Source organism: Macaca mulatta, chromosome 1 (assembly GCF_049350105.2).
Source record: "Macaca mulatta isolate MMU2019108-1 chromosome 1, T2T-MMU8v2.0, whole genome shotgun sequence".
Lineage (NCBI taxonomy): Eukaryota > Metazoa > Chordata > Mammalia > Primates > Cercopithecidae > Macaca > Macaca mulatta.
In genome coordinates this window covers 145,996,451-146,023,858 of record NC_133406.1, presented here as the reverse complement: position 1 = coordinate 146,023,858, position 27,408 = coordinate 145,996,451, and the positions used below count along the sequence as shown (strand labels likewise).

The 27,408-nt window shown below is 41.3% G+C and overlaps 1 pseudogene; it reads left to right on the top strand.

Moving 5' to 3' along the window:
• The window catches only part of LOC100426405 (glyceraldehyde-3-phosphate dehydrogenase-like), a 52,314-nt pseudogene extending 28,136 nt beyond the window's left edge, over nucleotides 1–24,178 (top strand).
• Nucleotides 24,179–27,408: the final 3,230 nt, after the last annotated feature.

The following is a 27,408-nucleotide window of genomic DNA, read 5'->3' as shown; positions in this document are numbered from 1 at the left end:
AAGCAAATGCTTAACAGCTCCAAGCATTAGGGCTTCTCCCCTGGTATAACTCCTGTTCCTCCTTTGGTTTAGAGAAATGCACAAATGTGATTTCAGTGATCATTAGGAAAAGTACTAACATCTGATGCATAGGAGAATAACCTGGTATTGATCAATTTATACTTGCAAGGAATCAAAGTAGTGACTGACAACTTGTTATTAATCTGGCTAACATTCATCTAGGTGTCAGACGACAGTGTCCTACTTTCTAGCTTCTTTGATCCTTTTGGCTAGATTCACTATAATACTTGTCCATTAACACAGTGGTTCCCAACAAGCAGCTGTGAAGGTCCTCCAGATGGTTAATCTCCAACAGCATTAGTATTTCTGTGCAGATTAGTGGACAGCTGCTTATAGTATGAAGCAATGCTTTACTTGCTGTGCGATTCCATGCCCCTTTGTCTGTGCTAGACCCTCTGCCTGGAATGCCCTGCCTCTCTTCTCTGACTTCTCTGACAAGTTTCTACTTCCAAGAGCAGATTTAAATGTCATCTCCTCTATGAGGTTTCTTCCTGACTCCCAAAAGGTGGAACTAATTTCTCCTTCCAGTATGTTCCATCGCATTTAACACACAATTTCTGTTACAATACTTTTCAGATCATATCAAAATCACTAATTTATCTTTTTACCGTTTCAAGTAGAATGGAGCTCCATGAAGAAGTGACTGCATCTCTTCTTCTATGGCTAAAAGTGGCCTGAGTAGGCCTTTGGCCCATGTTGGTTGAATGCATACTGATGCTTCATTGTTCTGTGATTCACTAAATAAGCATATTCATAGACTCTCTTCTCTAGCCCAAATTTCTCTGTTTATCCTTGGGCCCCACCTCTACCCCCATTTCCGCTCCAGTGCCCTGAGTAACGCCTTTAGGGGTATGACTTGGGTTTTCACTATGCCTTGAGTTTTTTCCTCAAAGTCTTTCTATTCATTCTGTTGGGACTTTGATGAGCATTGCTCTTTTGGGCCAAGGGTTTCCCTAATCTGGTTCCAACTTTTTTTTTTTTTTTTACAGCATCTTCCTGAAACAGCCTCCCTTCCTGCTAGTGCCTGCAAGTTATTTGTTCTTTTAGTTTTTTATTTCCCCAACTCCAGAGCAAAATATTTCTGTACTTGTTTTTTCCTGTGATAAAATATACATAACATAATATTTACATTTAACCACTTATAAGTGTACAATTCAGGGGAATTAAATTCTTTACTTCTTAATGGTGAATTCCATGAGTCTGCCACACTCATGATGGCTAGCTTATATGCCCATGGGAGAGATTAACAAGAGGACACAAGTGAGATCCCTGGAAGCCTCCAACCTTTCCATATTCCTCTCCAGGTTCCTTAACAGTTCACTCACTTTTCAATTCAAGAGACTTTTCCAGTGGAAGGTTACCTGCAAAAGGCAGTGCCAGGTTGGGTGGGAGACACAGTGCTTCAGACCATCTTCCTGTCCTCCAAGAACTCCTCTTCAGCGGGAGAAGAAAGCCAGACCAAAAAACTAATTATCAAACAAAATGCAGTAAAAATAAATTAAAAATTTAAAAATCTACCAGAATGCACAAATGCTAAGAGATGGAAGGAGGAGGAAAAATTAGGTCTAACTAGAAGAGACGGACAGATGAATAGAATTTCTAAAGGAGGAGAAGAGTGATCCTGGCAGAACACAGTAAAGAACAGTACCACATGTAGAAAGTGCGCAATAATTTATTGAATGAAATAATAATTTATTGAATGAAATGAAATGCATGGCTGTATAAATGAATACAAGGATGAAAGCCAAATTGTAGCAAAGGCCAGGAATGGTGAGTGCACAAGGGAAATTTGATGTCTGATGTGTAATAGCTGGCTGTGGTCAGGATTTATGGTGGAATGCCCGGAGCTTACCCTGGTTCTTTTCTGCAAATTACAACTCAATTCTCAAACTATTACATGGTCCACATAACTAAGAGGATAGGATGGAGTTGTCAAATGACCTCACAAATGGAATAATGGTGGTGTAAGCAGAAAAGACTGACATCCTCCCTTCTATTCTCTTGTGCCACCTCTGCCATCAATCTTGAATTTCTAGGAGTCACTTCCCAATGGTGAATAATCACTTCCAGTGACACAGAGCCATTTCAACCCTTTCAAGAGCTAATTATATCTCCACAAGTGACAACTGTGATTATTAGATATAGAAATGGTCATAATGCACTTTGGGAGGCCGAGACGGGTGGATCACGAGGTCAGGAGATCAAGACATCCTGGCTAACACGGTGAAACCCCGTCTCTACTAAAAAATACAAAAAACTAGCCGGGCGAGGTGACGGGCACCTGTAGTCCCAGCTACTCCGGAGGCTGAGGCAGGAGAATGCCGTGAACCCGGGAGGCGGAGCTTGCAGTGAGCTGAGATCCGGCCACTGCACTCCCGCCTGGGCGACAGAGTGAGACTCCGTCTCAAAAAAAAAAAAAAAATAGAAATGGTCATAATGTTGCTCTCTGAGACACAAAAAGCAGTGGAATATTTGCATCTTAAGGTATGTTGGTGTATACATGCACCTTAGTATCACACACACTCCTATAGACATATACCTGTATTCACACATATGTGTTTGTAAAATACTCACATTGGTACAGGTATATAGACATGTAAACTCCCTTTCTAAAACAAAGATTCATAACTTTCTAAGATTTCACTAAGTCTCTGTGTTTGCCAAACATGACAGCATGATAGGGAAGGAATTAAGGCCCTTGTGCTATCATAACTTGCTGGGCAAGCACAAGGCAGGGATGTGTGCTAGAGGCTTCTTTTGCTGGGAACAGCCCAGCACGTAAAGTTAACCCTGAGATCAACACCGTCAGTGAGATGAGTTATAGGACTTCATGGCAGAGCATCACAGAAACTCAGGAACATATCAGAGCATTCGTTACTCTGGTGGCAGGAAATAAGCTGAAAGAATTTAGAGAATTGCAATCACACATAATAGCGTTATCACTGGTGACTAGAATTTGAATTATGTGCACACAGACTTCTCCCCCAGTAGGTACTGCTTACAAGCACTTAAGGAAAATGGGGTTCTGGATAAAATCAATTAGAGAGCAGTTACACGAAGCTGGGCAAATGCTATAAAGTGTAAACAGTAGGACAGAGTGCAGCCAGGGTGGGTGAAATTCAATTCTGAGTAAAAAGTGCAGTTTTGACAGCATTGCTGGGGAATATTTGTTTCCCTTGGGGATGTGATAGTTTAGGACTGTCATTATGATGGACATGCAATCACTGAGACTCCTGCACGGGACATTCTTTGTTTGCACTCCTCAGCATCTACCATAGCATGCTGTAGGTGTGATGGGGCAGTGCAGAGGGGTGGTGGGGAGAGCTACAGTTCTGACCAGATCTCTCTAATTGCCAAAATGACTCAAACTATATAGGTTGAGCCCTTTTATCAAGGGCAGAGATCAAGGCAGCCCACAGCTGGAAATTCTCTCCATAGTCCTTGAAGTTGGCAGACAATCAGAATCACGAAGGAACTTTTTTAAAAACATAGATTCCTGGGCCCTATCACCCAGAATCTGACCTTGTAAGTCTGGGCTGCAGCCCACAACCTTGTCTTTTTTCAAAAAAGTTCCATGGTGGTTCTGTAATCCAATAGTTTGGGGACCACTGGTTTACATGATAGTGCTTTATTATTCATTTATTTATTTACTTATTTTTGAGACGAAGTCTCCCTCTGTCACCCAGGCCAGAGTGCGGTGGTGCAATTTGGCTTACTGCAACTTTGGCCTCCTGGGCTCAAGTGATCCTTCCACCTCAGCCTCCCAGGCAGCTAGGACTAAAGGTGCATGTCACCAAGCCCAGCTAATGTTTGTAGTTTTTGTAGAGAGAGGATTTTGCCATGTTGCCCAAACTGGTCTCAAACTCCTAGCCTCAAGCAATCCTCTTATCTAGGCCTCTGAAAGGGCTGGGATTACAGACATGAGCCATAGCACATGGTCGAAGTGTATTTTTGCCAGTAAGTAGCAAAAATGGAAGATAAGTAGAAAAGGAGGGAATGAGATTTGAGAGTCCCATAGTATCTGTCAGGGCCTCTAACCCTCTTCTCTTCTGCCTAGAGGTCCACGGCCCTGAGGTTTTCTTCTGGATGATGAGAGGGTAAGCCTGGCAGCTTAGGGAGCTATGGACTGCTTCATACTGCAGAAGAAGGACTAAGAATGGGCTATGCCTAAGCTGATTAAGATGATTCCCCTCTCTATGTGGTTTGTCTGCAGGCAAAAATGAGGACTTTAGATCTGAGTGAATCTAAATAACTCAAGTCTAGTTCAAATTAGTGTTTCTCCCTCTGTTAGTAAGGAAGGATGTCTTTCCCTCCTACTCTCTCGACAGTCTTGGCCCTAGTATTTAGAGCTTTATAGATAAATACCAAGTTATAAAGTTTAGTAAAGACATAGACCAACAGTCAGCAACCTTTTTTTAACCTTAAGGAAAAAAAATACATAAACGCATTATTCTAAACTGCCAACGCCAACTCTGTAAGATTTTTTATTGTTATTGAGTATATTTTAATGAACTTATAAACAGGGTGGCTCTCTGTTTTTGTAGCAAGTAGCCAGCCATTAGTTTGAATGGCCACCTGGGTACCATTGCTTTCTATCTTCTAAACACTGCACAGTCATTAAGGATATTCTGCATGAAATGACATTGCTGAGGGAAAACCTGGTTGCCATACACACGTGGCTACAGGGCTGCTGAGTGGTTTAGAGAAGTCTTGGAAGGTGCTACCCACGTTCCCAAGCACCACTCCTGTCCCTCACTTCAAATGAGGTATACAATAGATTTCAAAGACTTATTTTAAAATGCCCCCAATTGCATAATTATTTTTTAGATAATTATGCATTTGATATTTGATAACTCGAATGGTTACCAAATAGTTAAAAAAAACTAGAATCGATTATCTCACGGAAAGAATGTTCAACTCTGCATCTAGAATTTCTTTTAGTCATTCCAGGGAGAGTAATGAAAAAGCAGTAAATTATTATTGCACTGAGTTTTCAGTGGATGAATCTGGAAGCAATATTACCAGGATCTGTGTAACTCTGTATGTTAAGTCATACCATCATGCTCTTTGCTCTTGCATAATTTGGTAGAAAATGGTATGAAGTTTAACAAACAAATAAGGTGCATTTAAAAATAAATACTGCTAAAATGTAACCATAAATTTAGAAAATCAGTGGATACTATAAAATTATAGCATAAAGTCCCAGTCCCATTTCCAAACATCCTTATTGGTACCCAGAACTTTTCTGGATGGTGAATAGAGCTAGTTTCTAGTGATGCAATAAAGTGTGAAAAATGGTCTTGTACTCAGTTGCTTAGTTGTTTGAAAAACAGATCTTGAACATGAAAAAAATGAATAATAAATCACAGAATTTTCACCCAATGAATTTCTTCATAGGTTATGTTGATTCTGGCAAAAAGTTGAAAGGCAGAAATGGGAAAAAAACATCAAACCAGGGCTAGAAACATAAACAGACAGTTTAAGTGGGCTTTCAGAGAAAAAATTCAAAGGAAGGGAGAACTAATTTACTTGACTGTTAAGTGCTTAGAGAGCTTTACTTACAGTAATTTCTTATGCTGAATATCAGAATTTTTAAACTTTTAAATAGAATTTAAATTGAAATAGCTACAATTTCCTGACAGATTACAACGTGCCAAACACTTTATATACATTAGTTTGCATCCTTACCTCAGTCTTCATTGCAGAGATTATTATTATCATTTTACAAATGATAAAATGGGGACTTGAACAGGTTAGGTCACATAGTATAGTTGATTATATTACTGTTCACCCTATTTGCCCCTCTTTGTGTGAATCCAGGCATGGTCATAGCACTGACTTCGGCCAATGAAATGTGAGCAGAAATGATGTGTGTTACTTCTGGACAGAAGTTTTAAGAGCCAATGCATGGTTGGCTATGCCTTCTGTCTGCTGTGAAATCAGCAGTGCTCCAGATGGAAGAAGCTTGGGTCCTGGAGTGAAGACTGTGTGGAGTAAAGTCGCATTCAGCCCATGATGGGCATAAAGCATGAATGAGAAACAAAACTAGGAGGTGGTAAGCCACTGATAGGTTGAGATTGCTCATTTCTGTAACAAAATCTAGCCAATCCTGTCTGGTACACACAGTTTAAGTGGCAAAACCCAAGTTTCTTTGATTTCTAAGCCTTTGGCACAGAAGAAAGGTAGTGACATAGATTAGGCACTCCATAAACATTTGTTGAAGGAAGGAATTTTTGGTTGTTGCCCAGCATTGAACACAATACTTCAGATGTGATCTGATCCACGTAAGAGTCATTAGGAGTACAAACACTCTTTTTACACTGAACATCTGTTAATGAAGGTTTAGAGTACATTAGCTTTTCTGTCAACTGTACTTATTTCTTTAACAAAAAAATTATTGTCTACATAACATGTACAAGGCACAGAGTGAGGTGTCATGGCTGATACAAAAACAAAACATAAAAATGATTGTCTTCCAGCTGTTCATAATTTCATGAGTGAGAGTCGCACATTCACAACCAGCTGTGTCAAAAGGCAATGAATAGAGTTGGACAGTGTGTTTTGTTAACTGTAGATTGAGTATGGAACGAGGCAGTCATGAATTTCAGTCATTCATTCCACAAATACATGTTGAGCATCAACAATGAGTTGAGTGCTGTGTTCACTCCTGCAGATACAGGTTAAAAAAAAAATACAGTCCCAGTCTCAAAGGTCTCGCAAGCTAGTGCGAGAGACAAATTAGTTAATAGGGAATTATACTAGAGCATGATAAGAGCTGTAATAAAGTTAAGCTCAGGAAGCTATGGATATATGGAGGAAGAATATCAGCCTGGAAGAGTCAAAGAAGGCATTCTGGAGGAAGTGAGTCATAAGTTGATTCCTAAAAGATGAGTGAGTGTTTGCAGATGAAGAAGGAGAGGGAATGTACTGGTGCAGAGAAGAAGAAGTACATTTGCCTGTAATCCCAGCATTTTGGGAGGCCAAGGGGGGTGGATCACAAGGTCAGGAGATGGAGACCATCCTGGCCAACACGGAGAAACCCAGTCTCTGCTAAAAATACAAAAATTAGCTGGGCGTGGTGGCGTGTGCCTGTAATCCCAGCTACTTCAGAGGCTGAGGCAGGAGAATCATTTGAACCTGGGAGACGGAGGTTGCAGTGAGCTAAGATTGCACCACTACACTCCAGCCTGATGACAGAAAAATATTCTGAAAAAAAAAAAAAAAAAAAAAAACTACAGTCAAGCCCCAGTGAGCAGTTGGTGGAAAGGCGAGGACACAGAGACAAAATAGTTTGAAAGAACATGACTTGTTCTAGGAGACAGCAAGTAATACACTGTCTTAGTCAGCATGGGCTACCCTAATAAAATATTATGGACTGAGTAGTTTAGAATAGAAATTTAGTTCTTCACAGTTATGAGGGCTGGAAGTCTTACATTAGGGTGCCAGCCTGGTCAGGGTCTGTTGAGGGTCCTCTTCCTGGCTTGCAGATGGCTGCCTTCTTGCTGTGCCCTCACATGGCAGAGAAAGATTTCTTCTTCTTTTTATAAGGCCACCAATCCTACCAGCCCCACTCTTATGACCTCATTTAACTGTAATTAAGGCCTAAAAAAACAATCACATTAGGGGTTTAGGGCTTCAACATATAAATTTGGGAAAGGCACAAATATTCAACCCATAACATATACTAAGGATTGAAAATAAGAAAAAATTTAGTCTGAGCATGGTGGCTCATGCCTATAATCCCAGCACTTTGGGAGGCGAAGGCAGGAGGATCACTTGAGACCAGGAGTTCAAGACCAGCCTGGCAACATGGTGAAACCCTATCTCTACAAAAAATACAAAAATTAGCCAGGCGTGGTGATGCACACCTGTAGTCCCAGCTACTCGAGAGGCTGAAGTGGGAGGATCACCTGACACTGGAAGGTTGAAGCTGCAGTGAATTGAGATCATGCACTGCACTCCAGCCTGGGCGACAGAGTGAGACCCTGTCTCAAAAATAAATAAATTTAAAAAGTGAGGTCAGAAGAAACAGAGAGGATGAATAGATTTCAGAAAAATTAAGAAGGAAATAGAATAAACAAGGTCTTTGGTGATCAAATGAATTGGTACGTTAGGAGTCAAAGATGATCTCAAAAGTTGGGTTCCAGTGACTGAGAAAGTGGAATATGATGTGGTAAATGTGGAAAAACAAACTGAATTTTCCTCTGCTCTCACACAACAATCACAATCCTTGGGTGTCCTCCAATTCAATTCCAACACTATTAACCTGGAGATAGCATTAGATCCCACAGGTTAAGGGCTCAGTCCCCAGGACATCCTGCCACACCTATCAGACAACAGTCACAAGTCCAGGCCTCTGGAACTTCTGATTGACTGGCTCAAGTTGAGGTTTTCACTACCCTCTTTGAGTTTGATTAATTTGCTGGAGTGGCTCCTAGAACTCAGGTAAACACTTTCATTTACTGGTTTATTATAAAGGAGATTACAAAGAATACTGTTATGGTTTGGCTCTGTGGCCCCACCCAAATCTCATCTGGAATCATAATCCCCACATGTTGAGGGAGGGTGATGATTGGATCATGGGGGTGGTTTCCCACATTGTGTTCTCATGATAGTGAGTAAATTCTCATGAGATCTGATGGTTTTATAAGGCAGTTTTCCCTGCTCTTTCTAGCTGGGTCATTCCTGCCACCGTATGAAGAAGTTATTTGCTTCCCCTTTTGCTTCTACCCTGATTGTAAGTTTCCTGAGGCCTCCTCAGCCATCTGGAAATGTGAGTCAATTAAACCTTTTTTACTATTATTATTATTATACTTTAAGTTCTAAGGTACATGTGCACAAGTTGCAGGTTTGTTACACAGGTATACATGTGCCATGTTGGTTTGCAGCACCCATCAACTCATCATTTACATTAGGTATTTCTCATAATGCTATCCCTCCCCTAGCACCCCACCCCACAACAGGCCCTGGTGTGTGATGTTCTGCTGCCTGTGTCCATGTGTTCTCATTGTTCGACTCACACTTATGCATGAGAACACGCGGTGTTTGGTTTTCTGTCCTTGTGATAGTTTGCTCAGAATGATGGTTTCCAGCTTCATCCATGTCCCTGCAAAGGACATAAACTCATCCTTTTTTTATGGCTGCATAGTGTTCCATGGTGTATATGTGCCACATTTTCTTTATCCAGTCTATTATTGATGGACATTTGGGTTGGTTCCAAGTCTTTGTTATTGTGAATAGTCCTGCAATAAACATACGTGTACATGTGTCTTTAGAGTAGCATGATTTATAATCCTTTGGGTATATACCCAGTAATGGGATCGCTGGGTCAAATGGTACTTCTAGTTCTAGATCATTGATCCACACTGTCTTCCACAATGGTTGAACTAATTTACACTCCCACCAAGAGTGTAAAAGCGTTCCTATTTCTCCACATCCTCTCCCACATCTGTTGTTTCCTGACTTTTTAATGATCCCCTTTCTAACTGGCGTGAGATGGTATCTCATTGTGGTTTTGATTTGCATTTCTGATTACCAGAGATGATGAGCATTTTTTCATATGTATGTTCGCTGCATAAATGTCTTTTTTTGAGAAGTGTCTCTTCATATCCTTTGCCCACTTTTTGATGGGGTTGTTTGTTTGTTTCTTGTAGATTCTGGATATTAGCCCTCTGTCAGATGGGTAGATTGCAAAAATTTTCTCCCATTCTGTAGGCTGCCTGTTCACTCTGATGGTAGTTTCTTTTGCTGTGCAGATGCTCTTTAGTTTAATTAGATCCTATTTGTCTATTTTGGCTTTCGTTGCGGTTGCTTCTGGTGTTTTAGTCATGAAGTCCTTGTCCATGCCTATGTCCTGAATGATATAGCCTAGGTTTTCTTCTAGGGTTTTTATGGTTTTAGGTCTTACATTTAAGTCTTTAATCCATTTTTGTATAAGGTGTAAGTAAGGGATCCAATTTCAGCTTTCTACATATGGCTAGCCAGTTTTCCCAGCACCATTTATTAAATAGGGAATCCTTTCCCCATTTCTTGTTTTTGTCAGGTTTGTCAAAGATCAGATGGTTGTAGATGTGTGGTGTTATTTCTGAGGCCTCTGTTCTGTTCCATTGGTCTATATCTCTGCTTTGGTACCAGTACCATGCTATTTTGGTTACTGTAGCCTTGTAGTATAGTTTGAAGTCAGGTAGTGTGATGCCTCCAGCTTTGTTCTTTTGGCTTAGGATTGTCTTGGCTAAGCAGGCTCTTTTTTGTTTCCATATGAAATTTAAAGTAGTTTTTCCAATTATGTGAAGAAAGACACTGGCAGCTTGATGGGGATAGTATTAAATCTATAAATTACCTTGGGCAGTATGGCCATTTTCACGATACTGATTCTTCCTATACATGAGTATGGAATGTTCTTCCATTTGTTTGTGTCCTCTTTCATTCCACTGAGCTGTGGTTTGTAGTTCTTCTTGAAGAGGTCCTTCACATCCCTTGTAAGTTGGATTCCTAGGTTTTTTATTCTCTTTGTAGTAATTGTGAATGGGAGTTCACTCATGATTTGGCTCTCTGTTTGTCTCTTCTTGGTGTATAGGAATGCTTATAATTTTTGCACATTGATTTTGTATCCTGAGACTGCTGAAGTTACTTATCAGCTTAAGGAGATTTTGGGCTGAGACGATGGGGTTTTCTAAGTATACAATCATGTCATCTACAAACAGAGACAATTTGACTTCCTCTTTTCCTAACTGAATACCCTTTATTTCTTTCTCCTGCCTGAGTGCCCTGGCCAGAACTTCCAATATTATGTTGAATAGGAATGGTGAGAGGGGGCGTCCTTGTCTGCTGTCAGTTTTCAAAGGGAATGTTTCCAGTTTTTGCCCATTCAGTATGATATTGGCTGTGAGTCTATAATAAATAGCTCTTATTATTTTGAGACACGTTCCATCAATACCTAGTTTATTGAGAGTTTTCAGCATGAAAGGCTGTTGAATTTTGTTGAAGGCCTTTTCTGCATCTGTTGAGATAATCATGTGGTTTTTGTTGTTGGTTCCGTTTATGTAATGGATTATGTTTATTGATTTGCATATGTTGAACCAGACTTGCATCCCAGAGATGAAGCCAACTTAATTGTGGTGGATAAACTTTTTGATGTGCTGCTGGATTCGGTTTGCCAGTATTTTATTGAGGATTTTCACATCAATGTTCATCAGGAATATTGGCCTAAAATTATCTTTTTTGTTGTTGTTGTGTCTCTGCCAGGCTTTGGTATCAGGATGATGCTGGCCTCATAAAATGATTTAGGGAAGATTCCCTCTTTTTCTATTGATTGGAATAGTTTCAGAAGGAATGCTACCAGTTCCTCTTTGCACCTCTGGTAGAATTCGGCTGTGAATCCATCTGGTCCTGGACATTTTTGGTTGGTAGGCTATTAATTATTGCCTCAATTTCAGAACCTATTGGTCTATTCAGGTGTTTATAGTATTCTCTGATGGTAGTTTGTATTTCTGTGGGATCAGTGGTGATGTCCCCTTTATTATTTTTTATTGTATCTATTTTATTCTTCCTTCTTTTCTTCTTCATTAGTCTTGCTAGTGGACTATCTATTGTGTTGATCATTTCAAAAAACGAGCTCCTAGATTCATTGATTTTTTGAAGGGTGTTTTGTGTCTCTATCTCCTTCAGTCCTGCTCTGATCTTTGTTATTTCTTGTCTTCTGCTAGCTTTTCAATTTGTTTGCTCTTATTTTTCTAGTTTTTTTTAATTGTGATGTCAAGGTGTCAACTTTAGATCCTTCCTCCTTTCTCTTGTGGGCATTTAGTGCTATAAATTTCTCTCTACACACTGCTTTAAATGTGTCCGAGAGATTCTGGTACATTGTGTCTTTGTTCTCATTGGTTTCAAAGAACATCTTTATTTCTGCCTTCATTTTGTCACTTACCCAGTAGTCATTCAGGAGCAGGTTGTTGAGTTTCCATGTAGTTGTGTGGTTTTGAGTGAGTTTCTTAATCCTGAATTCTAATTTGATTGCACTGTGGTCTGAGAGACAGTTTGTTGTGATTTCCATTCTTTTACATTTGCTGAGGAGTGTTTTACTTCCAATTATGTGGTCAGTTTTAGAATAAGTGTGATGTGGCGCTGAGAAGAATGTATATTCTGCTGATTTGGGATGAAGAGTCCTGTAGATGTCTGTTAGGTCCACTTGGTCCAGAGCTGAGTTCAAGTCCTGGATATCCTTGTTAATTTTCTGTCTTGTTGATCTGTCTAATATTGACAGTGAGGTGTTAAAGTTTCCCATTATTGTGTGGGAGTCTAAGTCTCTTTGTAGGTCTCTAAGAACTTGCTTTATGAATCTGGATGCTCCTGTATTGGGTGCATATATATTTAGGATAGTTAGCTCTTCCTGTTGAATTGATCCCTTTGCCATTATGTAGTGGCCTTCTTTATCTCTTTTGATCTTTGTTGGTTTAAAGTCTGTTTTATCAGAGACCCAGGATTGCAACCCTTGCTTTTTTTTTTGCTTTTCATTTGCTTCCTCTTTTCCTAATTGAATACCCTTTACAAAGGGAAGCTGGTATCATTCCTTCTGAAACTATTCCAATCAATAGCTGCTCCATCCCTTTATTTTTAGCCTATGTGTGTCTTTGCACATGAGATGGGTCTCCTGAATACAGCACACTGATGGGTCTTGACTCTTTATCCAACTTGCTAGTCTGTGTCTTTTAATTGGGGTATTTAGCCCATTTACATTTAAGGTTAATATTGTTATGTGTGAATTTGATCCTGTCATTATGATGCTAGCTGGTTATTTTGCCTGTTAGTTGACGCAGTTTCTTCATAGCTTCAGTGTCTTTACAATTTGGCGTGTTTTTGCAGTGACTGGTACCAGTTGTTCCTTTCCATGTTTAGTGCTTCCTTCAGGAGCTCTTGTAAGGCAGGCCTGGTGGTCATAAAATCTCTCAGCATTTGCTTGTCTGTAAATGATTTTTTTTCTCCTTCACTTATGAAGCTTAATTTGGCTGGATATGAAATTCTGGGTTTAAACTTCTTTTCTTTAAGAATGTTGAATATTGGTCCCCACTCTCTTCTGGCATGTAGGGTTTCTGCAGAGAGATCCACTGTTAGTCTGATGGGCTCCCCTTTGTGGGTAACCCGACCTTTCTCTTTGGCTGCCCTTAACATTTTTTTCCCTCATTTCAACCTTGGTGAATCTGACAATTATGTTTCTTGGGGTCGCTCTTCTTAAGGAGTATCTTTGTGGTGTTCTCTGTATTTCCTGAATTTGAATGTTGGCCTGCCTTGCTAGGTTGGGGAAGTTCTCCTGGATAATATCCTGAAGAGTGTTTTCCAGCTTGGTTCCATTTTCCCTGTCACTTTCAGGTACATCAATCAAACGTAGATTTGGTCTTTTCACATAGTCCCATATTTCTTGGAGGCTTTGTACATTTCTTTTCATTCTTTTTTCTCTAATCTTGTCTTCTCACTCTATTTCATTAATTTGATCTTCAATCACTGATATCCTTTCTTCTGCTTGATCAATCGGCTATTGAAGATTGTGTATGCTTCACGAAGTTCTCATACTGTGGTTTTCAGCTCCATCAGGTCATTTAAGCTCTTCTCTACACTAGTTATTCTAGTTAGCCATTCATCTAACCTTTTCTCAAGGTTTTTGGCTTTCTTGCAATGGGTTAGAACATGGTCCTTTAGCTTGGAGAAGTTTGTTATTACTGACCTTCTGAAGCCTACTTCTGTCAACTCATCAAACTCATTCTCTATCCAGTTTTGTTCGCTTGCTGGCAAGGAGTTGTGTTCCTTAGGAGGAGAAGAGGCGTTCTGGTTTTTGGAATTTTCAGCCTTTCTGCTCTGGTTTCTCCCCATCTTTGTGGTTTTATCTACCTTTGGTCTTTGATGTTGGTGACCTACAGATGCGGTTTTGGTATGGATGTCCTTTTTGCTGATGTTGATGCTGTTCCTTTCTGTTTCTTAGTTTTCCTTCTAACAGACAGGCCCCTCAGCTGCAGGTCTGTTGGAGTTTGCTGGAGGTCCACTGCAGACTCTGTTTGCCTGGGTATCACCAGCGGAGGCTGCAGAGCAGCAAATATTGCTGCCTGATCCTTCCTCTGGAAGCTTCATCCCAGAGGGGCACCTGTCTGTATGAGGTGTCTATTGGTCCCTACTGGGAGGTGTCTCCAGGGACCTACTTGAGGAGATATGTTTTTGTTCAGATATGCCCTGCCCCCAGAGGTGGAATCTAGAGAGGCAGTAGGCCTTGCTGAGCTGTGGTGGGCTCTGCCCAGTTTGAGCTTCCCTGCTGCTTTATTTACACTGTGAGCATAGAACCACCTACTCAAGCCTTAGCAATGGCAGATGTGCCTTCCCCTGCCAAGCTCTAGTGTTCCAGGTTGATCTCAGACTGCTGTGCTGGCAGCGAGCAAGGCTCCGTGGGCGTGGGACCCACCAAGCCAGACATGGGAGGGGATCTCCTGGTCTGCCAGTTTCAAAGACCATGGGAAAAGCACAGTATTTGGGCAGAAGCGTACTGTTCCTTCAGGTACAGTCCACTCATTGCTTCCCTTGGCTAGGAAAGGGAAATCCTCCAACTTCTTGTGCTTCCCGGGTGAGGCAACACCCTGCCCTGCTTTGGCTCACCCTCCATGGGCTGCACCCACTGTCCAACCTGTCCCAGTGAGATGAACCAGGTACCTCAGTTGTAAATGCAGAAATCACCTGTCTTCTGTGTCAATCTCACTGGGAGCTGTAGACTGGAGCTGTTCCTATTTGGCCATCTTGGAAGCGACCCACCTCTTTTCTTTATAAATTACCCAGTCTCAAGCAGTTCTTTATAGCAATGTGAGAGCAGATGAATACAGATACAGATGAAGCTATGCATAGCGGGAGGTGTGAGGGAAAGGGTGTACAACTTCCATGCCCTTCATGGGTGTGCCACCCTCCAGGAACTTCCATGTGTTCAACTATCTGGAAGCTCCCAAACTTAGTCCTCCAAGGATTTTATGAAGGCTTCATTACATAGGCATGATTTATTAAACCACTGGCCACTTGTGATCAACTTTGCCTTCAGCCCCTCTCCCCTCTCCCAGTTAGAGCGTTAGGCTGAAAGTCCCAATCCTCTAATCGTAGGTTGGTCTTTCTGGTGACCAGCTCCCAACCAGAAGCTATCTAGGGACTGCCAGCCATTGGTCAATCATTACTGTGTAAAAAGATGTCAATGTAGAGTTTCTAAGGATTTTAGGAGTTGTATGCCAAGAAATAGGCTGAAGACCAAATATGTATTTCACATATCACAGGTGCTGTTCAATAAAGGAGAAGGATTTGGGCAGAGTGTGGAATGGATAATATTAATCGTTTAATTTGGAACATATTGAGTTGTGGGTATTGGTCAGACATACAGCCAAAAGGATCAGCAATTATATATACATACATGTGCACACACACACACAGATGTGTGTATATGTAATATAAATATATATATGTATATATTTTTTGAGACAGAATCTTGCTCTGTTACCCAGGCTGGAGTGCCATTGTGGCCCACTGTAGCCTCCATCTCCCAGGCTCAAGTGAAGTAGCTCAGACTACAGGCATGTGCCATAGCACCTGGCTAATTTTTTAAATTTATTTTTTGTAGAGACACTGTCTTGCTGTGTTGAGCAGGCTGATCTCGCACTCAGGGGCTCAAGTGATTGTTTGACCTAGGCCTCCCAAAGTGCTGGAATTACAGGTGTGAGCCACCACACCTGGCCAGCAATTGGATATATTACTTTAGAACTTTGGAGCAAAATTTGGCCGCTAGACTTAGCGATGATAGGAGTATAGGTTGTTCATGCTAGTGACCACTGGCAGTGAATAAGAACACCTAGATAAGATGAGCAGAGGGCTAAATGTCAAGATCATTAAATGACAAGATAAGAGGAGGGAAAATGATGGAATCCTGGAAAATACTAATATTCAAGAGATAAGTGCGGTTGAGAAAATAATATTATCCTGGAAGGCAAGAAATGAAGAGTTTTGAGAAGAAAGCAGACAACAGTGTCAAATGCCCTTGAGAGGCCACATAAGGCAAAGGCTGAAAATTCAATTATTTTGAGAAATTAAGAATTTATTGCTAACTGTGGCAAAAGCAACTTCAGTGAACAGAGTGAAACCAAAAGATACTGAAGTGAATTAAGGTGAGAAAAGAGGTGAGAAAGGTAAAATGACAAATGTAGACCCCTCCTTTCAGTTCAAGAAGAAGGTTTGAAACTGTATTGCTAGGGGAAAGGGAGAACATGTTGACTAGGGCCAACTAGAAGGATCGGAGGTAAGGTTGGAGCTCTTAAAAGAATAGTGATACCAATTTGTACAAATGTCTGGTCTACCTTCATCAGTATCAGGTATAGGTTAGAGAAGGTGGGTAGTTGGGTTCACCAGGATTGGGATTTTGCCAAGTGGGTATATAGAAGAATGAGGAAGAATGAAATTGAGAGTGTTAAGCAAGAGAAAGATTGAAAGGATGGGGCTTTGTTTTTAGGCTACCTAGAGAAGGAAATAAAAACTAGAGGAAGCTGAGAAATTGGGGTGAAGTAGAAGAATCATCAAGGGGCTTAGTGACTTTGATGCAATTAAAAACACACATTGATAAGAAGATTGTACTCAGACATTGTACAATTTAAATTGTAGTTTAAGATTTCAGAAATGGAACAATTCTAATTGATGACAAGATCTAGGAAGTAATTTAGAGTATGGACTAGAAAAAACTAGATATCGGGAAAAGATTAATGATCTGTGAATCTTGGATACTTGCGTGTGCTTATATGTTGACGCAATGAATCCATTGGAGAGGGAGAATGTATCAGCCAGCAGGAAACAGATGAAATACCTACTCTGATTCTAATGTGAAATTCTAACTCCACATATTGTGGAATCTTCTAATTCCACATTGGGATATTTGAGGAAGGAACTACTTACAACAGTGCAGTTACAATATAGAGAACCAACAGGATCGTAGAGAACTCTGAGGCAAGAAACAGTGGAACAATTACCATAGATTTGAAAAGATGAGGGGAAGGAGCAATTACCAGAACCTGGAAGAAGGCTGTCTTGAGAGGACAATGACTTTGGTCAAAAGAAACAGCCAATCCAAGAAGACTTTTCTGGGAAGAAGGCAGAGGAATAAATATAGTAGTTCCCCTTATCCATGGTTTTTCTTTCCAAGGTTTCAGTTACCCATGGTCAACCACAGTCTAAGAATATTAAATGAAAAATTCCAAAAATAAACAATTCATAAGTTTTAAATTGCGCACTATGCCAAGTAGCACAATGAAATCTCATTCCATCTGGCCTGGGACGTGAATCATCCCATTGTCCGACATATCCAAACTGTATATGCTCCCTGCCCGCTAGTCACTTAGTAGCTCTCTCAGTTAGCAGATCGACTGTTGAGGTGGTATGGCAGTGCTTGTATTCAAGTCACTCTTATTTTACTTAATAATGGCACCAAAGCACAAGAGTGGTGATGCTGGCATATTTTTATAATTGTTCTACTTTATTATTAGTTATTGTTGTTAAAGTCTTACTGTGCCTAATTTATAAGATAAAAGTTATAGGCAAGTACATATAGGAAAAACATAGCATATACAGGGTTTAATGCTATCTTTGCTTTCAGGCATCCACTAGGGGTCTTGGAACATATCCCCTGGATCAGGGGGAACTACTGTACTTTTATTTCACGCTCTTCTTTCTCTCAAGTACCTTGCTGGGGCTTCCCCATAGACAAACCCCACCAGAAAGTAGAGGACAAAGAAGTCTGTTGATACAGTTTATATAGACTTTGGCCTCCCCCAACACAGAGCTGGGTAGACAAGGATGCAAAGTTGCTCTAGAGAGGCAAGCAGAGAGACATCCAGCCTAGTGAGATTAGAGACACAAGCTAGAGCAGGGCAAACTGATAATGCATATTTCTAACAAGTTGGGAGAGACTGAGATTCAAGTCTCAGATAGTTGAATGGAACTTAAATAGGAATCATAACTTTGTTATTCTGAGAAGAGAGAAGTAGTAGAAAATGGTTTATATTTGCAGACAGCTTTTTATGGATCTCATTTTGTCTGTGAAGACATCTATTGAGACATAGTGGGGGGAGAATGAGAGTGGCGAAAGTTTTGGCCAGGTCTGATTTGTGTGACCATCCCTGGAGGAAGAGGACACGGAGGAGAGGGAAGTCTTGTAATTGACAGGCTTTCCAGTGTCAAAGGGGTGGGTGAGAGGAAGTTTTCCCAAGCAAAATAGGGATGTTGAGAAGACAGCAGCTGCAGACACCCATCGCAGAGGTGAAGCAACACGCTGAGCCTGGCAGCAGCATGTGACAGCTCATTTGTTCTCTCAGAAAGACTGCTTTATATGACAATACTCATGGTATGTACGTGTTCCAATGAGTTCTTTAAAAGTCTCAGTACTTTTTTGTCACACATATTATTCAATTCTTAAGATTTTATGTAATGGCTAATGAGCGTTAAAAAGCAGCATTCTAGTGATGCCTCCAAGGGCAACAGCTAACACTTCTTGAGCACTTATGTGAGCTGGGCACTATGCAAACTGCTTTCTATCGTAATGTTATCTGATCCTCATGACTCCTATGAAGTCCTGAACTGGGCAGTCACTTATTGCTGTTCTACTACCCATTCCCCTTTCTTTTTTCTTAGTAGTGCCCAGATTTTCTCTGGGGACAAGGGGATCTTCCATTCTTAGCAACATTGCTAAAGAAGGGCAGATAGTTCCAGTGGGGGTTACGCTAGTCAGTCACCCATCTCCCTGGTCTCAATAACTGATTGGTTAGAGCTGGGCACGTGACATAGAGTGTCTCACCAAGAACTTCGGGGTTCTTGTTGGGAATGTTGGGACTCCCTCTTCCTCTGAGTTGCATGTGGTATGAGCACGGGAAGCCTGGAACGGCTGCAGCAATGAGGGGAGCTGGCCTGAGGATGTGATGACCACACAGAAAAGGGCAGAGCTGAGAGAACATTAGAGGTGCTGAACTTGGAGCCCAAATAACGTAGTGAACCTCTAAATCCAGCCAGCTGGGGCAGCACTACCTCTAAACTGCAGTTCCATGAGCCAATAAAGCTCCTTCTGAGAAAGCTATCGATTTTGATTTTCTCTGAGATGCCATTTTCAAAATGGTAATGATAAAAAGAATTTTGCTGGCTTATTTTTAGAGTTAAATGAAATAATATTCAGCGGCAAATATTGATACTCTAAATACTTGTCATTCTCATAGATTGTGACAGTGTACCATCCTGAATACACTTTCATGGGATTGATTAGTGTGTATCTCTTTCTAACTTATGTACATATACTTTAGAAAGTTTTATACTGCACAAGTATAAAGAGGCAAAATTATTTTAAATAATGTGCCTTTAATTTTTTCTATTACCATATTATACTCATTATAGAAAATATAAATGGTCTACATAATTTATAGCTGTACTAAGTGTTTATGGTCTTTCTATAGAGATAGAGCACTGGGTCTTTGCTCAGCGTCTAAATTCTTCATTACTTATTGTTCCATGGGAAATTGCCTCGGCTTTGACCATTTTCAACTTTTAACGATTGCAGGAGCATTGGACGTGACAGACATGAGGATTACCTGTATTAAAGTGGTCTCTCAATTTCTCTCTTTTTGTTTCTCACATTCTTTCCTTACGTTTGTGTTTATAGCATTTTACACAAAACAAGATAGGCATGATCCTTAAAAGTTGTTTTTGGTTTTGTTTTTGCCTGCAATATATTCATTAAAACACTTACCAAAGAGAAATGAGATACATTTCTGTTCTTACGCTTAAGGACCTATAATGCTTAAGGACACAAAAATAGAAAGATGGAAAAGTAGAAGAGTAAATATGTATATAACGAGTACATTTATATGGTTTCACACGTTTAATCTTGCAAACCCAACTCATGGCAATAAATTTATGGAAACAAAACATTAAAAAACTTAGAAAGTAATAATAAACTATAAACACAATGCTACTGAAGCTCAGCTATAACACCACATTCTCAGCTCTAGTTTGGATGGAACACAAGTGTTTTAAATTGCATTGGGTGGAGGCCCTGGCAGGAAGGAAGCATCGGATATTGCTGGAACATATCTTTGTTTGAGCAACAGCTAATGAGAAAGGTCACCATTATGCTTTGCTTCCAAACACTGGGTCTGTTTTGAAATTAGTACTGCACATTTCATCACAAATGCTGGTTTATAATCATCAAGGTAAATAATCCTGCAGTATTAATGTTTTTTTCTCATAAGTGGCAAGTAAAATCCAAAGCTTATGTTCTCACCACTGTTTTGATCAGCATATCATTTTGTCAGTAAAAGATAAAATTACTTTCTATTTATGGACTCTGGGATTCCTGATTATTTACAAAATTCCAATCGTGAATTTAGAGGAAATTCAGCCTTCTAATTTTTTTCCTTCAGTTGTAGTGTTACTTGTACTCTTGTTAAACTCGTCGCTGGCATTTGAAATGCAAGGCTTTCTGGACTTTGTTCCCTAACATTTATTGCATTTGTTTAGTGGATTATGTGAGTGGCACAGAAATCCTAAGAAAGAGCTTAACTTTTCTCTGTGAAGTGTTTGCTGACAAATGCGATAAACTTTAGAAGACCACCTCCTAGGAAGGGCTGACATATCAAGGACAGTAAAAACAGTAGTACCAGACATTTCTGCCACAATTTTTTCGGTAGTTGGGGGGGGGGGAACAGAAATCTATTAAATATCTCAGTTTATATTTTTGGTTCTCCCTTTTGGCTAGGCTGTTGTATTCCCATGTCCACAGCACGTTCCACTGTGGGAGCCTGGAGCTCTCAGAATAAACTTTGGGAAAGGCTGGGTCCACCCTCTGGGGATAAGGGAGCCAGAGGGAGGAAGGGGAGGGGGTAAAGGAAAAGGGAAGGGGGCGGCTGTCTTCCTGTGTTTGGATGACCTTTCATTATGTTTATCTGGAGGGACTGGGCAGCCACGCTGTGTTTGGTGTCAGCCTGCCATGTTGTCCCATGTGATCTCTTTCTTAGCTTTATGTGTCGAGAGGACCTTTGCCTCTACTAGGAGAACTAGATTTAACTCTCTGAATTATAAAAGAAAAAAGTGTACAAGTCTTTTAGGCATTGGGGCCTAGAGATAGAAGTCTTATAAAGCATGCACATATGCCAGTGTGCAACAGATTCCCTAAGGGAAAGACTTAGCATCTCTTGGAGCTATCTGAAGGTGGGCCCAACTGTACTTCTTCCTTCTTGCTGAGAGCTGGGCTGGAGGCTGTCTTGCTTCTCCTGAAGCCTCATCATTTAGTACAATGCCCTTCACTTGTGGGTATTCCATAACTATTTCTTGAACACATGAGTGAATGGATGAATACATGAGCAGAGTCACAGAGAGGTGACTGGGCAACAGGCAGTGAGGTTCCTACAATACTTAATTTATTTGCCAGTCCCTGCTCTAAGAGCCTTAAGCAGCTCCACTTTAGAGAAACCAGTTTCAAGCCTCTCCGTCTCACATTCCTGGTGGGTGAATCACTTGTTTCTTATGGGTGGGTGAGAACAACACCTCTGGTTTCCACCTTTCTTTTTCATTTTAGTGCTGACCTCATCTGACCTGACCTTAGCTTGAATGTTATTTTCCCAGAGAAGCTATCCCTTAATCATCCTACTCTCCTCCACCTGAATTAGATCCCCCCGTACACCTCTTATTAAACACTATTACTTTCATAGAATGTAATACAATTTTTAATTATATTCGTGTGGGTGATAATCCATCCTATGTCTGATTTCTCCACTAGATTACAAACTTCTTGAAGATAGGGGACCATATGTATTTTCTCATCACTCTGTTCTTAGTACCTGTCATAATACCTGGCATATAGCTACCATGGCATATAGGCTTAATACCTGGCATATAGGTCCTCTGTACACATAAGCAAGCATGTGTTCAATTAATGAATGAGCAGATAAATAAATACATTATATTTGGAAGGAGAATTCATACCAGGTTACTGAGCAGGGTTGGGGATAAAGACCAGAGTCCAAAAGCCCTATCCCAATCAGACCTTGGACACACTAATGAGTTTGAGATTCTGGAAGAGGATGAAGTGCTTAGCAGACATAAGTGAGATTGGGCATTTTACCTTTGGAAACTAACTAGTAGTCTGGACTCCTGGGAGTATCAGAAACTTTCTCTTTTAGCTCTACCCAAAGTAGCAACTTCTTCCACCTTCTCAGTAATAGCGGTATTCTTGGTTACCAGGTATCTGAATCTCAGAAAGACTCTCGATGTTTTCCTCTTTTTCACGTCACACAGCTTCACAATACCTCTTGTTAGTTTTTTCCTTTCCATTCCCATGAGGGCCTTTTGATCTAGTGAATTAGTCAGATTTCTTTCTTTTGCAAGTTCCAGGCACACAATTCCAATTAGCTTAAAAGCAAAAACCGGGAATCATGTTGTAGGGAAGTTAATGGGGACAACTGGCTTCAGACGTGTCTAGGTCAGATGTTGCTCAGGACTCCACCTTTCTTGCCATCTCCCTGCTAAGTTTTTGAAATGAACACCTACAACCCCTGACTCGCAATCTCCTCATAGCACCAGGGAGGACTCTGATTGCACCCATGTGACTATTCCTGAATCTGTCACTGCAATGGGGAGGGAAGGAAGGCTCTGATTTCTTGGCCTGGGCAACATATTCGGCTTTCTGCCCCTTGTATGGGGGGGATGAGGGTACAATCATAGACAGAGTTTCTCAAGGAAAAGAGGAATTGTGTTACCAGGATAAGCTGTGGAAGAGGTGCTGGATAATCAAAAACAATAGAATGCCTTTCTGCAACAGCCATCCTGATCCAGGTGCAGTGCTAGGCCCTTAACCTACATGCATCGGGATATGCAAGGGAAATGAGGGTGCACTGTGGAATCAGATTGCTTTGGCCCAAATCCTAGCTCTTCCTCTTACTAATTCTGTTATTTTGGATGAGTTAACCTCTTTAAATCCAGTTTTCTCATGATAAAACAGTGATGTAAAGTATTCAGTAGAATATTATTCAGCCTTAAAGAGGAAGGAAATTCAGCCTCTTAGCTCCTCCCGTCAACTGATGCCCCGGTCTTCAGTGAGGCACCAGCCAGTCCCTGAAACAAGTAAATGGATTTGGCCATACTGGGCGCCTGGTCACCACAGCTGGTTTTAATTCTGGCAAAATAGGTATCATCACCATCAATGACCTCAACTACATGGTCTACTATGGAATCATATGGTTCCAGTATGATTCCACCCACAGCAAATTCCACAGCACCATCAAGGCTGAAAACAGAAACCCCATCACCATCTTCCAGGAGTGAGATCCCACCAAAATCAAACAGGATGATGCTGGTGCTGATTATGTTATGGAGTCCATTGGCGTCTTCACTATCATGGAGAAGGCTGGGGCTCACTTAGAGGGTGGAGCCAAAAGGGTTATCACCTCTGCCCCCTCTGCTGATGCCCCCATGTTTGTGATGGACATGAGCCATAAGAAGTATAAAAACCTCAAGATCATCAGCAATGCCTCCTTCACCACCAGCTGCCTAACCCCCAGGCCAAGGTCATCCATGACAACTCTGGCATCATGAAGCAACTCAGGATCACAGTCCATGCCATCACTGCCACCCAGAAGACTGTCATGGCCCCTCTGGGAAACTGTGGTGTGATGGCCATGAGGATCTCCATTATGTCATCCCTGCATGTGTCTACCGGTGCTGCCAAGGCTGTGGGCAAGGTCATCCCCAAGCAGAACAGGAAGTTCACTGGCATGGCCTTCCATGTCCCCACTGCCAATGTGTCAGTCATGGACCTGACCTGCTCTCTGGAGAAACCAGCCAAATATGATGACATCAAGGAAGTGGTGAAGCGACATCGGAGGGGGCCCTCAGGGGCATCGTGGGCCACGCTGAGCACCAGGCTGTCTCCTTCAGCTTTAACAGTGACAGCCACTCTTCCACCTTCAACACTGGGGCTGGCATTGCCCTTAACGTCCTCTTTGTCAGGCTTATTTCCTGGTATGACAATGAATTTGGCTACAGCAACAAAGTGATAACCTTCATGATCCACATGGCTTCCAAGAAGTAAGAGCCCTCAGACCACCAGCCCCAGCAGGAACATCAGAGGAAGAGAGAAGCCTTTAGTTGCTGGGAAGTCCCTGCCACGCAGTACTCCACCACACTGAGAATCTCCCCTCCTCATCGTTTCTACACCAGACACCCTGAAAAGGGAAGAACCTAGGGAGCCCGACCTTGTCAGACAACATTAATAAATTCCCGTGTACCCAGCCAAAAAAAGGGAAGGAAATTCTGACATATGCTGTAACATGGATGAGCCTTGAGGACATTATGCTAAGTGAAATAAGCTAGTCACAAAAGGACAAATACTATATAATGCAACTCATATGAAATGCCCAGAGAAGTGAACTTCATAGAGACAGAAAGTGAAATGGTGGTGCCAGGGGCTGGGGAGTGGGGTGAACGGGGAGTTGGGGTTTAATGGGTACCGAGTTCCAGATTTGCAAGATGAAAGAGTTCTGGAGATGTATGGTGGTGATGGTTGTACAACAGTGCGAATATACTTAAAACCCCTGAACTATACACTTAAAAATGGTGAAAACGGTAAATTTTATGTTATGTATATTTTACCACAATTTTTAAAGAAGTGACATAAGGGTTAAATGAGACCACAGATGTAAAGTATTTAGTGCAGTGTGAGTGAATACATAGTAAGTGCTCATAAATGTGAAATATTATTCTCATAACAGCCCTACAGATATTATTATCTTCATGTTTATAGTTGAGTGAGTGGAGATTTGGGGGTTAAGTAAGTGGTCCAAGCCCACCCGGCTAGAAAGTGGTGAAGCCAGACTCAAACCCACTGCTTGACCACTAAGGCTCTGCTATTTTCTATTATGCTGTGTTACTTCCCAGCACTCTGCTTGCCAGCTGCCACTGCCTAATATTTTTAAATATTGCTTTGATTATGTTAAGCTTCTGCCTAACAAAACTTAAGGGATCTACCTGTGGTCTAAAACACAAATGCCTCTTCCTGATACAATTCTTTTTGCAGTCTGACCCCAGTTACTTTTCTAACCTCATTTTGATGTCAAGGCTCTGCTTTACCTTGCTTTGTGTTTTCTAAGCTTGTAGCATATGTTAGTTACTCTGCTGCAACACTGTTGAAACTCTACCCACCTTTTTTGGGGGATGGGAGGACAAAGTCTCACTCTGTCTCCTAGGCTGGATGGAGTGCAGTGGCGCCAGCACAGCTCACTGCAGCCTCCACTTCGTGGGTTAAAGCTATCCTCTGGCCTCAGCCTCCTGAGTGTCTGGAACTACAGGTGTGCATTACCACATCTGGCTAATTTTTTATTGGTTTGTATAAATGGGATGGCGCTATGTGGCCAAGGCTGGTCTTGAACTCCTGGGCTCAAGAAATCCTCCTGCCTTGGCCTCCCAAAATGCTGGGATAACAGGCGTGAGCCGCCACACCTGGCCTTTACCTATCTTTTGATGCTCAGCTCAAGACCCAGCTCCTCCAGAAAGCCTCGCCTAACTGGGAGAGAGACAGGTCATTTTCTCCTCTTCACTACTACAGTGTTTATTATTTGATAGCAACACATAAGGTACTGCTTAAATCAAAGTTATTACTGCAGCTGTTCGTGTCTTAGCTCCACAGCAGTGGAGAGCAGGTATTGTACCTATTACTGCTTTAAATTTCCCTCAATGCCAGGTTAGTGTTTTGCATTGAGTAGCAACTTGACAACAATTTCTTAAGATTGCTGATGCAGGAAATCTGATTAATGATGACTAGTTCAAACCGTCATGATTTGGATTGAAGAAAAGCACGTATCATTTTCTTTTTGTTAGAAAAGATACTGGAATTTCTCCTTGTACTTTTAGGGCAGTTCAGGACATAATGATTCCTAGTCAGCATGGAAATAAAAAGATGGAGCCTGGTTAAAAAAGCCAATCTGCTAGTGAGCCTGTGTGAGAGGTAGATGTCTCTTGCTGATTACGTTCTGAGAAACAGAAGCAGGCAAAAGTGTTTACAGAGCAACCAGAGATGAAGCGGTGATTATTTTGAGAATATCTCAAAAAACAGAAGAGGTCATTTCAGGTTCTGCAAATAGTGCCTACTATGCAAATACTTCAGTCTCTACACAGGTACTGAAAATGTTAATCATGTATAAGTCCCTAAACCTTTCTAAATAACGCTGTTCCCTCACCCCCAGCCCCTGCTCAAAGGTCCTCTGTGGACCATGTAAAGGATCTGCAGACATGCCGGGGAAAGAATTAAAGCCACAGTGCTGGAAATGGCAGCCTCAACCGATATTCACCAGGATGCTCTAGTGTGTCAGTCCTGAGTGGTCATGGGGTTTGTTCTGATTGGTCAGTTTCTATTCTTTAAATATGTTGAATATCACCTCTGGGCCGAGAGAACAGCACTGGAAGTGAAGGCAGTTCTATGTGGTAGGAGCGCAAAGCACCAATGAGAGAATGACAGAAGACGGGTCAGGAAACACAGGTAAGGACCAGAACTTGAAGGAATTCAGACCATTTGGGCAGATGAGCCATAGATAAATGTTAGGCAGAGAGGTATTATAAGCAACTGTATATTTTTGAAGGATTAACAAGACTATTTATTAGGCTTTTATAGTGGACCTGATGAGAGGTGAGGAAGACTTGAATCAAGAACTTGGCAGTGCCAATAGATGGTGTGGGGGATGAACATAATAGATATATTTTTAGGTAAAATTGACTGGATTTATGATTGAATGGAGAGAGTGGGAGTTGAAGTGACAAAAGGAATCAGAATCTGAAATGTGAATATTCTAATTGGTGGTATGTGCTAAGAATACATTGATGGTTCAAGTTTATTTTCACTGTCTTACCTCAAAGTTCAAAGAATAAGTTGTGGTTAACCATACATATGATACATGAGCAGAGCAGTTGAATGTGAGGTTGCTGGCAACTGTTGAAAAAGGCAATCACCCTGCCTGACCACATTTTGGTTCAGTGAGAGTCTAGACTGGAACAACGACTCATTTAGAATTGCGTGAGACTGGCTTCCCATGGCTGAAAGAAATATGGAGAACCTTCTGAGGCTGACGGGAACTATGCAAACAGCAGTCACATGCCTTTGGACAAGGCCATTTTATAACCAATTTACAAGGCATCATTTCTGCTTCCCTACAGTAGTCGGGCCCTGAGTATCATTGGGATTGGTACATTTCTTTGAGTCTTTTCCCACCTCAAAGGCAGTCGGGCTTAGAGAGCTGTGATGGGGATGGGGAGGGTCTTTGGTCTGGGAAG